Here is a 14,442-nt window from a genome sequence, read left to right as displayed (position 1 = left end):
AGGAGAGTCGGTGCTCAGACGTGTGTGGCATTTCCTTTTCATTTCCTTTCTTAAAGTGTGGCATGTACAAACAGCTAATTTAGGGGCAAAATAAGGCGGAAGCGGCTGAACTATTGCCTCCATGCGTAAACATAAACGGATTAATGGTTGTATATGATGTAGGTACCCCATCGGATGCTCTTCTCTAAGTTCATTATGCCCATTCGTACGAGTTCTCAAAGTATACCCCTACTTCAGGCAAGTGCGGGTTGACAGGCTTCCACTCTTGCTGGCAAACTCTAAGCTCCTTCCCTTCTGTATACATTTAAATCAGCATGAGTATCGTCTAATCTTTGGGACAAGTAGGTCTGACACTGGACGGGCGGAAACCTGCAAATTGATGCGATTTGGAACAAACTTAGGATCCCATGCTGGTGTAAATTTGCTAATTTGCACCATGTCTAATCACTAATGGAGTAGCTATGTTATACGCAGCACCCAAATCCCCACGCAAAAAGGATCCAACCCTGTAAAGAGAGCATGCGAGCATGTGGTTGATCAGTTCAATTCATCAATCCGGGACAGGTCAATGCCTAATTCAAGAGTAAACATACTTTCCTCATGAATCATGGAGTTAAACTTGATGCAGTCCTCCTAACAGTGCCTGAATGATCCATAGATATGCAATATCCACTTCAACATGCATTCAAAGCAGAGCACCAGCCAAGCACAATGCATAAAGACATTCAAATTGGGGAGGAGAACTAGATCTTAGGACTGAGAACTGAGAACTGATAAGAGAGGAAGTAGAATTGCGGTATCTTGTTTATATATAGGAAAGTAACTAATTTGCAGAAGACAACTTACTTTGGAGGATTTTCCTCAGACATACATGTTGGCAAGCACTCAATGAGACAATCATGGTTAGGCTCCAGGAAGAATGCAATCTGAATTTTTTAACAGAAATATTAGCAAAAGAAGTCAATAAGAATGGAGAACGTAATGAACAAAAGATGCTAACTAGGGAAGGCAAAACAATTAGGCTTCTTTTGCAAAAACCAACATGGATCATCCTTGATGATAATCTCAAGTTGAGAAGAATTTCCTAAGAGTATGATCACAAGTTCAACTGACTTTCCCCTAGATTGTGATCTCAAAACTAGGACCTTTTTTTTGAATCAGCTTACACCTATCCAAGATCAGCTTCAACTGCCCTTTTTCTGGTTGGAGTAGTCACAACTTCGGTCACCAATCAATCAGACTTTTTTCAATACATTCGACAATGCTTAAAAGTTCTCTTAAAGGCGTTTGAAGAATATTTCAAAAGATGAGGAGAAATGTAAGTTTGTGTGTGTGGGGGTGTCTCTGTGTGTCTCTGTGTGCGTGTGCGTGTGTTTGGGGAGAGAGAAGGCCTTACAGAATACCGTTCTTGGCCATTCCCTATAACTAGATGGAGCGTGGACCTGATTGCAAAAGCAAAAGCAAAAGTTTAGATCTGACAAACTGAAGGGAAAAAAAAAAACAACAGCAACTCAAATTCAAAAAAAGAAAGAATAGAGAATGATTTGCTAAATATAGAGAATAGCAGGACACCAACTAGATTCAAGCAAAAAGCTCATTTCATATATCATTTAAACATGTTCCCATGCATGATGACAATGCATGTTAAGCCGTTTCCATGGTCAGAGATCCCAGAACACATGCAAAGTTTAGTATCCAAAAGTTGACCAGTAAGAGCTGAGTGATAATAAAAGCACTAGAATAGCAAATTTATGGTTTGATATTCATAAATTCGTCTCCGTGTACAAATTAATGCAGGTCACCAAAATATCATACCATCTTCAACAACAGTGTTTAACATGGAAATTTTTCCTGACCAATGCCAAGAGTAGATAATCTTTCGTTACTAATGGGCCACTGATATCAGAAAGAGCCAAGAAAGTGCAACAGAAGAAATTCTATTGGAGTTTGGGAAAGGTTAACAATATATAGTAGCCTGCCATAAGTTAATCTCCAACCTTCATGTTCAAAGCTTTCCTCATGCCAACTTATCTATATAGACTGTTATTAAAGCATATTACCCGAAAATACAATTGCTCCATCGTTCCGCATATCACCAAGATTCACTATGAATGCTCTGTACAAAATAGTCACAGAAAGAATGTTACTTTTCAGGATTACTGTGAGATTCTTCTGTTCCGTACTTGTGATGATTATGTATAACTGAATCTAAGCAATAATCTGAACAACTAACCGAGGGTAATTACATAAGTAATTTTAGAATTCATATGATGTGTGGTAGTTCTATGACTGTCGACCTGCTCAAAATTTTTACCAGGAAAGAATGGTGCAATACCATTATGAGCATGTGTGTAAGAGTGTTTTCTTGCCGAGGGAGGGAGGGAGGTTCACTTGCAAGGCATCAGAAGGATTAAACTGATCAAAGTTAATATGTACACTTAGATGCAAATTGCAGAAAGGAATATAAATGTGGATGAGGGCACCTCTCTGAGTTAATAAATGGAAATCCATCTTTATCACCCATCTGACAATATTACTTTCTCTCTAAACTGGCATATCACTGCCTTTGTACAAACAAGAACTATAGTAGCAGATCAGGGTCAGACAAAGAAGGATTTTTGTCAAAAAGCTGTCACAAATATTGGGGTAGTATTCCACGCAACATTGGCATGAAGCAATCTTCCAATCATGCGTATAAGGGGAAATAGTGCACATTCCCCAATAAACCAGAAGTACAAGATTAAAATAAAGTTATTGCAAGTCATATTTGTAAGCCATGAATGATAAGAACATAAATCCTAACATGATGATCTTCCACCAAAAGTGTTACTCTAAATATGAAATATCTAACATAATAATCTCAAATTCCCCATAGTAATGCAGTTGGCCTTTACCCTCTCATAGGTTGCACATATTCCCATGTCGGAGGTTTAGCATCCTTGTTCTTGCAAATCTGAATAAGTTCAAAAAGTTTCATGCGTTATAACTAGGCATAAAGTCTGCACCAACAGTTTTATAGGAGAAAATTTCATACTTGGAGACCTGGGACATCATCTGTTTCCAACAAGGTAATAAATCCAAAGTCCGAATGTGCCCCAGCTTCATATATTCCTTTAAAGGGATCAAAGAATAGACCTAAACAAAGAAAAGAATTTCCATTGGATGAGAAGAAAAATTTGCAGGGTTTAGTATAAAGTTTGTTGAAGTAAAATCTACCTTCAGAGTGCAACAAGCGCAAGGTTGCAATAGGCTCACCAAGTATTTCTGGCTTGTCAAAAAAATCAGCCTCCAGATCAAGTGCTTGAGCAATGATCCTTGTAACTACTTTTGCCACATTTCTGAGTGTGCACATTTACAAATAAAATATATATATATATATATATTAAGAAATTGACTACCGTCGCTTGTTTATAGCAACAAATTACACTTAATCTTGCGACAAAGATCATCTAGGCATTACTGTTGGATCTAAAAGTCAAATGATTTAGAGTTGGAGACCCTATTGACTGTAATATCAGCCCTCCCACTGTAAGCAATTAGACACTTGTGTTGAGGCTCTTGGTCAGTGTGATTAATGGTAAATCTTGACGGCTAAAAATAACTGGTTCATATCGTAGCATGGTAGCTTTAGAACAATACCCCACAAAATTGTTTAATCAGCCACTGCAAATAACCAGAAGAGTTTTACTTTGGCCAACATAGGATGAGAGACCAAGAGAGCATATTCAGTTCAGAAGTCAGAGGCAATTTAACTCCCATTGGGCCACCTTCAAAATTACAAGAACTTGGCAATATCTGATGCATATAGAAGGGGAAGATGGTGACTATCAGGTACTGAGAATGCCCAAAATACCCCATCAGAGAAACAGAAGATCTCTGTATTATCTTTTACTTGGATGGAACAATATTTACATCCTGGAACTAGCAAGAAAAATTAATGCCTATTGCTCCATATCATCTATAGTAAAAACTCACAATGCTTGACAATGAAATTTTTCCATCGCCTGCCTCCATCTTGGCAATATATCTAGTCAAAATACAACAATGAAACCAAAATAAACATGCACAATCAACAACTGATTTATGTCGGACATAAATTACATTAAACAGCAGTTTACCCTCAGAAGGCCAGAGGTTTGGTCCAAAATGAGGCTTCTGCGCACGAGGATCGTCCTCTGGTACTTCCACTCCTGTGTAATATCCCTCCTTATAATCTCCTATTAAACGTCAATAGATTCATTACTGCTCGAACAATCTTCAGAAGATGATAAGCAGATAGGTAATAACAAGTTTCAGCCAAAACTTTGTTTTAGAGCTTAGCACTTCAAACAACTAGCTCCTTCTTCTGTGTCAGTTCTCTCCAAGAATACAATAAAAAATAGGAATAATAACTTCAGACACAAACCGTTTATCTGATTTGCAGGGTCGAGGACCTGATCGAACAGAGGAGTGTAGCCTCGGTGCTTCTCGTTCCTCAGCAGCTTCATCTTCTCGCTCAAAGGCAGACCGAAGAACCGCCTGCTCTGGACGAACACCTCCTCCATCAAGTGCTGGCTGACTCCATGATTGATCACGTAGAAAAAGCCGGAATCTAAGCACGCCTGAGGCCAACGGATTGGATTCATGTACCGGAAATCGAACTGAGAATAGCGGAAAAAGGCGGGAGAATCGAAGACCTGTTTGAGCAGGGACACCGACCGTCGGATATCGGAGCTCGTGAGGTCGATGAGGTTGAGAGTGGAAGTCGGAACTCCGGCGACGTCGACGGCGTTCGCGTCATCCATGCTCGCCGTCCCGTTCGCCTGACTGATTTCACGGTGCTGATGACGACCGACGATGATCGAGGCCGGACGGGAATTTGAGTTGCAGATGAGAAGTGGCTGAAAAAGAATGGCAGAAACGACAGCGTAGGACAAATAAAGAATCGGCAAAGGCGTACGGTGCGGCCATCAGTGACGCCTTCGTTCCCGTCTTAATGCTTTCTATAAATTTTAAAGCATTTTTTCTATCTAATTATTCCATTTAATCATTTTTAAGAAAATATTTTTTTATTTTATTATACGAAATAAACGGATCTTAAAATTGGAAAGACCTTTAAAATATTTATATTTACATGCATGTTTATTGTTTTTAATTTACTCTTGTGATACTTTATTTTTGAATGGTTAAAAAAAACACAGGTTCTAGGAGAGTTATTCCATTGCTCTTGCATACTAATAAGGCCTTATGTCAAATTAAAAGACTTTTGAAGGATATCAACGTTAGTATTTTAAAATCTCTTATTTAATTCATTGTATAAGATGTCATTGTCTTAACGCTCTATTTTATGTAATGCAACTATAAAATGAGTCAATACAAATAGGGGTTAGCATCAAGATTGATTCAACTCAAGAATCGTATTGAATTAGTCTAGACCAACTAGTTTAAGGTTGAATTTAAGGAGAATCAGTACAATTTCCACCTCAACGAACTTAGAACCAACCTAAGATCGGCTTGGTTCCTAATTTCAAGGTCAAAATTGCCAATTCTACCCAAGAATCGACATAAACAGGTTCCTTGTGTTGACCTGCAAATTGAATTATGGTCTTCACCATGAATAAACAACCACATTTCTATTTCACCATATATGCTATGAAGTGAAAAGGTGGAGCTCTTACACTTTATTGGAAGAATTTGTTTTTTACACAAAATATAAAAAGAAGACTAATTTCCAAGTAGAACCAAGAATCACTAGGACCAAGAAACACTGGTTCCATAACCAATCGATTTAGTTCCCAATATCAAAAATTTGAAAACTGAAATAGACCTACTCGAGATTGTCACGATTTTGAGTGTAATAGCTGGAGCAATAAATGTCATAACATTTGTTTCCACTACATATTTCCATTTCAATCTCTCGCATAATATATTAAGTCTTTAAAATACAAGAAAGCTAAAAGAGCATAGTTAACTAGTTAACTGCTAATTTAACTCACTTTACTCTACTCGGGCGTCGGGAGATTTTGCACCTACATTGAGGACAAAGAGCTAAAGAGGTAGCTAAATCTTTGTCTAATGCTCTGTTTCCAATGCTTGTTCCTGTGGTTTAACGTAGCGGAAGCGTTAGCCAGTCAAGCGCGTCACGGGAGGACTTCGAGATCGGACTGATCTAATCCCACCTTTGAGAAAGATCAGAAAGATTTTTTGGAAAGTAGCAGCCAGCGTAGTAGCTAAAGCGGCTTACGATCTCAGATTGTGCTCTTGCTAATGCTACTCCTAGTCCCACCCACACGGATATGCCTGCTCTCTCCTTCTTAGCCCGTCATATATTCAATCCTTTGTGGGCTTAGCGACACGACTACCTCATCCAAAAATCTTGTCAAATAGCCAAAAGTTGCATGTACAGTCCAATCGACCGAAACTATCGTAAAGAAGCAACTGTTCGTCCGTTGAATCGCAGGAAAGTCGGTGCCAAGAAATGTGCAAGGCGTCCCCTTTTTTATTTCCTTTCTTAAAGATTTGCATGTACAAACTGCCAATTTGGGAGCTACATCATGGAAGCAAGAAGACCGAAGAACGGCTGAAGCCACTGAACTATTTCTTCCATTGCATAAACATAAGCAGATTATTAATTGTGTATGCATATGCATGTACACGCATGTACCCCATGCATATGCATGTACGCGCACGTACCCCATTCGACGCTCTTCTCTAAGCTCATCATGCACTTCTTTACGAGCTCTCAAAGCATACCCTCTACTGGACAAGTGCTGGTTGACAGGCTTCAGCTCCTTACAGACAAACTCTAAGTCCCTTCCTTTCTGTATACATCTAAATCAGCATGAGTATTGCTGTATCTTTGGGCCAAGTAGGTCTGACATAAGATGGGAGGAAGTTTGCACGTGAATCAATTTTGAAGAAATTTAGTTTAGGATCTGATGCTGGCGTAAATTTGGTGATTTGCACTATGTCTAATAACAACTGAAGTCTCGATCAAGAAACAAATAAAAACTAATAACTGGAGTAGCTATGATAAATAAACACCTAGATCCTCGCGCGAAATGGTTCCAACCCCATGTGAGCATGCGACGATCGTATCAATTGATCAAATAAGGTACAGCTCAATGCCTAGTTCCAGAATAAACATTTTTCTTCATGAAACATGGAGTTAAAACTTAGAGGAGTCCTCTTAACATAAACAAAAAGTCCAGGCATATGAATTTGGATCATCCTTGGACACGCAATATTTACTTCGACGTTCACGTGCAAAGCAGAGCATCAACACTCAAACAAAATGCATAAAGTCAGTCATTTGAATCAGGGAGGAGAAGAACTAGATCTTAGGGCCGACATTTTACATCATAAGAAATACAATAGCGACATGTTGATGATATATAAGAAAGAAACTGATCCACGGAAGACAGCTCATTTGGGAGGATTTTTCTCTGACATACATGTTGGCAAACACTGGACGAGACAATCATGGTTAGGCTCCAGGAAGAAAGCAATCTGCATTTCGTGAGAACATGAGCATAAATAATACTTTTAACAAACTACCGGCCGCGGTGGCTCCACTGGATAAGACTCTGCTAATCCTCAACGAAGAGGTGAAGGGTTCAAAACCCAGGGGAGGCGCTAGGTGTATTAAGTGTGACTCAGGGGTAGTGGATCCTCCTGCTTAAGTGTCACTTGGGGGTTTACGGCGCGACTGTCGGCTGCAAATCGGTTCTTCCAGCACCAAAAATATATATATACTTTTAACAGGGATTTTAGCCCCCCAAAAAAAAAAACTCATCAAGAAAAGAGAAGTCAGTGGATGAAATATGCAAACAAGGGAAAGAAAAACACTTAGAATTCTTTTCCAGAAAGTAATGTGAATTATCCCTGAAGAAAATCTCGAGTTGAGAGGAAGTCCTAAGAGTTTAATCACCTGCTCAACCGACTTGCCACTAAACCGTGATCTCAAACCTAGTACCACTTTCCAATCAGCTTACAACTGTCTTAGATTGGCTTCAATTATACTCTACTCTTCCTAGTACCCTAACCAATCGGATTTTTTTCAATAGACTCGACAAGCTTCAAATTTCTTTTGATGGCTTTTGCTGAATTTTCCAAAAGAAGAAAAGAAATGCACAGGCGTGGGGAGAGAGCCAAAAGGCCTAAGAGAATACAATTATTGACCGTTCCCTACAACTCGATGGAGCGTGGACCTGATTGCAAAAGCAAAACAAAAGTATAATTTAGTATAAATTTGACAAAAAGAAGCAAAAATCAGCAAGTCAAATTCTTAAAAAAATAATAGAGAATGACCTTGCTAATTATGGAGAATTGCAGGACACCCATAAAATTAATGCGAAAAGCTCATTTCCTATATTACTAAACACATTCTGAAGCATGATGACATTGCATGTTAAGCCTTATCTGTGGTCAGCAATCGCAGAACACTTACAAGGATTAGTATCGAAAACTTGACCAATAAGAGCAATAATAACAAAACCTTTTCTGGTTTATTATTCATAAAGTGGACTCTGTGTAGAAAGTAATGCAGGTCAGCAACATATCATTCCATTTCAACAACTGTGTTTAACTTGGACTTTTCCCCCATGGCAACTCGGCCAGTAATTAGGCAATGTCAAGAGCAGATACCCTTGCACTACTAATGGGCTACTAATATCAACAAGAGCCAAGAGGGTACACCAGAGGAAATTCTGGTGGAGTTTGGGAAAGGTTACCAATCTATAGTAGCTTGCTTTAGAAAATCTCCAACCTTCATATTCAAAGCTTTCCCCATGCCAATTTATTTGGATAGACTTCTATTAAAGCATATTACCTGAAAATACAATTGCTCCATCGTTCTAGCATATCACCAAGATTCACTATGAACGCTCTGTACCAAATAGCCATGGAAGAATGTTACTTTTCAGGATTATTGTGAGGTTGTTATGTTCTGTTGAAAAGTAATGCGCTTGAGCAATGAGATATTCTCTCCCGAATTTTTTCCCTCTCAAACTTCTTGCAACTGGACATATATCGTGAGACAGGTTCTAATAATTGTAGAATGTGTATAATGCTTGGTAGTTCTATGACCGTGGACCTGCACATGATTAATCAGGAAAGAACGGTAGAAAACCATCTTGTGAGTGTGTCTGAGGGTGTTTGAGAGAGAGAGAGAGAGAGGGAGGAAGGGAGGATCATCATCAAGGCATCAAAAGGATTAAACTGATCGAAGTTATTATGTAAACTTATTCAGATGCAAATCACAGATAGGAAAGGAGAAGTGGACGAGGGCACCTCTCTAAGTTTCTGAATTGAAACCCATTTTTATCACCCATCTGACAACAATAGTTTCTCTCTAAACGGGCATATCGCTGCCTTCATATGAACAAGAACTATAGTAGCAGATCAGGGTCAGACAGACAATGATGTTTGTCAAAAAGTTGTGACTAGTCTGGGGTAGTATCCCACTCAACATCGGCATGAAGCAATCTGCCAATAATGCGTATAAGGGGAAACATGTTATCGTATACATGCTCCAATAAATCAAAAGTACCAGATTAAAAGCAAAGTTATTCCAAGTTAAATTTGTAATCCACAAATCACTAGAATGAAAATCCTAACACAATGGCTTCCACCAAAAGTGTCCAAGTTACTCTAAATATGAGATCTCGAACATATTCATCTCAAGTTCTGTTGGGCTTTACCCTTTCAAAGGTTGCACATATTCCCATGCCTGAGGTTTAGCATCCTTGTTCTCGCGAATCTGAATAAGTTTATGACTCCATCTTTTTCACGAAAAAAATAATAATTTGAAAAATATTTATCTAAAAATAATCACTTATAAAAGTTCGACATTTATGACTTGCGTATGGGATGTACAAAATTAGGAATCCAACGTACTTATACGGCGCTATGACATTTCAAAGTGAAATGTCGCTTAGTGTAGTTCTCTACCAAATTTACACTAAAATGTCTGATCTCAGCTTACCTAAAATATCTCCAACCTCGAAGATCTGACTGTTAGCCCAAGCTTCATACGCGGCCGCGCCTCCTCAGGTATAGTCCACCCCATGGCATCTCCAACCGTGTAAGTCACCACCCCTTTCGGATGCCCAGGCGGCGGCACAGGCACCTGCGCAGCAGATCCCGACAAAAGAGCCGCCATTGCCGCCATCGCCGCCGCGAAAATAACACCGCCCAAACGCCTCGCCATCGCCCTCTCCGTGTTCTCGAGAAACGTCAGGTCGCCCCTGCTCTTCTCTCTGTCTCCTCCTGCTCACAAAAATCTTCGAATTCGAATCCCCCTTTTGCTCTTTTGCAGCTCCCGGGGCTTCCCTCTTTTATAGAACCATTTTGACAGGAACAAGGAAAGGTCAAAGCAGCTTTTGGAATCATCATTGCCGTCGCGCACTGCGTTGACTCCTTAACGATAATTCTTTAATGACATGGGAACTTTTCATCAAATCTCCACGGTGCTTTAAGGTTTAAACGTTTATAAATTTTCGAACGACATAATCACTTTTTAAATGTTAATGCTCCATGGCAATGAACAATCAATCTAATCCTCAAGAGAACCCAGTTAGCGAATGCTTATTGACTTTTGGGGGGAGTTCGATTTGCTACGTGAAGCGCAATACGAGGGCGTGCACAAAGAGTTTTTTCGAACTTTCAATCTGTATTTAGACAGCACAAGAAAAAGTCTAAGCCCCCATTGAAATATAGGAAAAAAAAAAGAAAAGCAAACGAGAGCGTGGAAGCACGTTACGTATTTGATGAGACGGGTCCGAGGATCATCCTGACGTGGGGGCTTTCACAAGGGTAAGTTGGTTGATTTTTCCCGAAAAAAAAAACAATCAGGTGTAGGACAAAAAAGGAATAGAACTAATAAATACCACTTAAAATCCTTAAATAAGTACACCCACGCTATATTTATTTCACATTAATTTTTTCGTCACAAAGAAACCCAATTATATAGCCGGGCATCATTTACTCCAAATTATTGTTTGTGCTATAGTAAATTTCAAGTTGGTATATTAGTGTCATATTTATTCCAAACTAATTTTCGCGTCACAAAATTGGACAAAAGTTAATGAGGATTAGCACTTTGAGATTTTGCTAGCATGTGAATGAGTTTGGGATACATACGTATATAGGCGGGAGTATTGGTTTGAGATTTTTTACGACACAAAAATGAATTTGGGGTAAATGGGGCGTGAGTGTACTAGTTTAAAATTTCTTGTGACGCGAAAATTAATTTAAGTAAATATGGCACAAGTGTACCGGTTTAAAATTTCTTGTGACATGAAAGTTAATTTGAGTAAATATCGCACAAGTGCATTGGTTTGCTATTTTTTGTGCCATTGACTATAACAAAATTTTGTGATTTTTTCAGGTCAACATCACAAACCTTTTTTGATTATCATCAAGTCTTGATAATTTGCTTCATGGCATCAAGTAGATCAATTAAACGGGCAAATCGAGTCCGGTTTGGGACGGATTGAAAATTGTTGACTTAAATAAACCCATCTAACTCGTTTTGACCTATTACTATGTAATGCAAAACTAATGACCTATACCTGACTCACCATGACACATATTACTAAAGCACTTCTATGTCTAATTCAATCTAGGAAAACTTATGTGCAAAGTGACTAAGTGCAAGATTGAGTAAGAGCAAGAAAAAATGATAAGAGAATCATAAAGCTGGGTTAGGTATAAGAAAATCACGAATCCATTTAGGACCCATTTACTACTCAAATCTTTTGGATACCCTTGAATTAGAGATGCCAGTTGGCCTGCTAACCCATTTGACTTGAAGGGCCGGCAAGTCATGAGGCCCGGATGGGATTGGGCTGGCCCAAGATCTTGGGTATGTCTTTGTTGCTGAACAAACTTATCTGGCAAAACAATTATCCATTAAAGGTGTGTTCATTTCATGGAAAAATAAATTATTTAGAAAACATTTTTCAAAAAGTAATTACTTGTATCGCTTACAAGAATAAATGAAAATAATTTTTTTTCATTGTTCATGAAAATATTGGCATAGATTGTTATTAATGATGAAGACATTTTCTACTTTGATGCACTATAAAAATCTTACTGCAAAATTCCAACAGATCTGCTAGCTGGAATAACATGTCTTGATCCATGAATGGTGGAGTCTTATTGTTTGATGGTAATTTCCGAAATATATGTATAATTTCATGTTATCAAATTTTTATATTTTCGTTATATAGTATTATTAAAAGCAACAGCAAATTCGATTTCGATTTTAAGTAATATATCCTCTCATCTCATCGTCATCTCTCTGCAACAAGTCAAACAGCGACATGAATCAACATCCAAAATCGAGATAACTACCTTGTACCACTTGAATGGTCTCCGGCCAAATGGATTTCAGCCGAGTCAAACCTACTCAGAATTCTCCAAAGAATCATTAAAACCACATCAATCACTACCTTATTCCGAAGAAGAAGCAATGAATTCATCCACTGTATGTCATGTAACAGCATCTCAAGATCTACCAACATCTCCACCTCTTGTATGAATTCATTTGAGGCTTGTCCTTCCATAGGAAAACGTCAAGGTGACCCTTCATCGCCATTTTTGTTCTTGTTTGTAGCTGATGTCTTGTCCATTATTTTATCCCTAAATAATGAAGAGATAACAAAATAAAAATCGATCAATTACACATTAATCAATATTCAATTGATTGGTCTGAGGTTATGACAACGTACGACCCATTCTTTTACTTTATATGGATTCTCTTGAACCACTAGGGCATTTCTACATGAACCAGTTCTTACACCGCAGTTTTGAATCAGAAGAGATTTCAAGAAATGGCAAATTGTACAGCATATGCCAGTGGTTTTGATATAACTATTTGTGTCTTGAATCGACCGTGAGGGCTTCGCGATCTTGGAGTGGATTTCCGCGAGCCATGGGAAGTAAGCTTAGTCAATGCTGCGCAGGAAGGTCAGAACAAAGGCATTAAACTGAAGAAGGAATGCCCTGTGTTGTCCCACCTCATTTTTGCAGATGATTCACTCTTTTTTCCCACAGGCTGATGAGGATAATTGCAGATGTTTAAGAGGCCACGGTGCACGAAAGTCATATTAGCTGGGGGAGGAATGAAGTAGAGTGATCTGGCCCTGGAATAGAAGTATAGCTTCTTCGTTAAATCTGCATACCACTTTGCAATGTAACAGAAGATGAAGCGGATGACAACAACCCAAAGTCTTCCAGAGTGGTCAGTGAGGTATTGGAAACTTGTGTTGGAACATTGTCTGCCCCGATAGATGAGATTCTCTTGTGGAAACTCTGCTGCAATGCTGTTGCTACAGCTGATAACCCAAGAAATTTGGCCTTCCGTTGCTTGTATTTGTGGGAATCAAGGAATGATTGTTGGTTTTTTCCTGGGAAAGTAGCAGATCATAACAAAAGTGCCCATTGGAAACATCTTTTTTGTTTGATTAATTGATTTCTGATGGAGATGAAGAAACTCCTTGAGATTTGGACTGCTTTGGTCATGCAATGAAGTTTTGTTTCATTTCCTGCTTTTCTTTTCATCGTTGCATGGCATATGACATTCACAAGCATCGCGAGGAAACCTTCTTTATCTTCAATAGGAAGGGGATGGGGAATGAGAACTCCAAGATCACGATTCACATCATCATTTCATCTTCCGCAACCAGAAAAATGAAAATATGATGACCAAATTAATGACCAAAAAAATGACTCCGCCACAATCACGGAAAAGTGAACAGAGCTACGGCCGCTGTCAAAATTACTGCAGAAACGCCGGTGATGCTGAGGGATGCTGCCGAGTTCCCTGGGGCAGGAGGAACTGCATCTCCCGCGGGAATGCTGCTACCGCTGAGGGAGCCGGCACTGAAGATGGTGGAGCAGCCGTGCTGGAGGGCAGCGGGGTGGCGGAGAGTGATGGAGTCGCTGCTTTAGGCGGAAGACTCACTGTGGAAGGTGTCGGAGTCACAGCGCCGCTTGGTGGAGAAACAGTTGAGGATGACGAAGTGGAGGTGGAGGGCGACGGAGTCGGAGTGATGGCGGAAGATGTCGGGGTCGAGGCGGAGGGAGGAGTGGCTGCCTTGGGGGTGGGGCGGCAGAGGAGGACGGTGGCAGCGGAGTGGCAGAAAGGCTGGCGGTGGTGACGTTGATGGCAACCTTTGGCCAGACGAGCAGTGGCCGGGGATGGTGCAGATGAAGAAATGCCGCCCAGCGGGGGTGAGGGCGATCCTTGCTGGCGGGACGGTGGAGATCGAGAGGGGGTTGGCCCCGTCGCACGAGCTGAAAGCCGCCTCCGTGACTTCGGCCACGTCCTGCGCTCCATTGTTCAAGTTGAAGACTGCATGAAGATCAGAGAACAAGCTGTTGATTAAGATTGAGCAGGTTTTTGGCGGTGGAACTAAACAAAAAGAAGAGCATATGCCGTAAAATACAAAGAAAATC

At 39.8% G+C, this 14,442-nt stretch overlaps 1 long non-coding RNA gene and 1 pseudogene across 1 annotated transcript; both read right to left on the bottom strand.

Annotated features, from left to right (window-relative positions):
- Positions 1–21: 21 nt before the first annotated feature.
- LOC104440321 lies at positions 22–4,869 on the bottom strand (annotated as a pseudogene).
- A 3,286-nt stretch (positions 4,870–8,155) lies between these two features.
- Positions 8,156–9,742, bottom strand: LOC120286116. Its single transcript, XR_005549923.1, has 3 exons — positions 9,681–9,742; positions 8,810–8,866; positions 8,156–8,189 (listed from the first exon to the last, which is right to left on the bottom strand). It is a non-coding gene; the product is annotated as an uncharacterized LOC120286116 (long non-coding RNA).
- Between the last annotated feature and the right edge of the window lie 4,700 nt (positions 9,743–14,442).

The sequence above is a fragment of the Eucalyptus grandis genome, chromosome 3, assembly GCF_016545825.1.
Source record: "Eucalyptus grandis isolate ANBG69807.140 chromosome 3, ASM1654582v1, whole genome shotgun sequence".
Classification (NCBI taxonomy): Eukaryota; Viridiplantae; Streptophyta; class Magnoliopsida; order Myrtales; family Myrtaceae; genus Eucalyptus; species Eucalyptus grandis.
The sequence above is the reverse complement of the archived record's forward strand: the minus strand, read 5'-3'. Positions and strand labels throughout refer to the sequence as shown.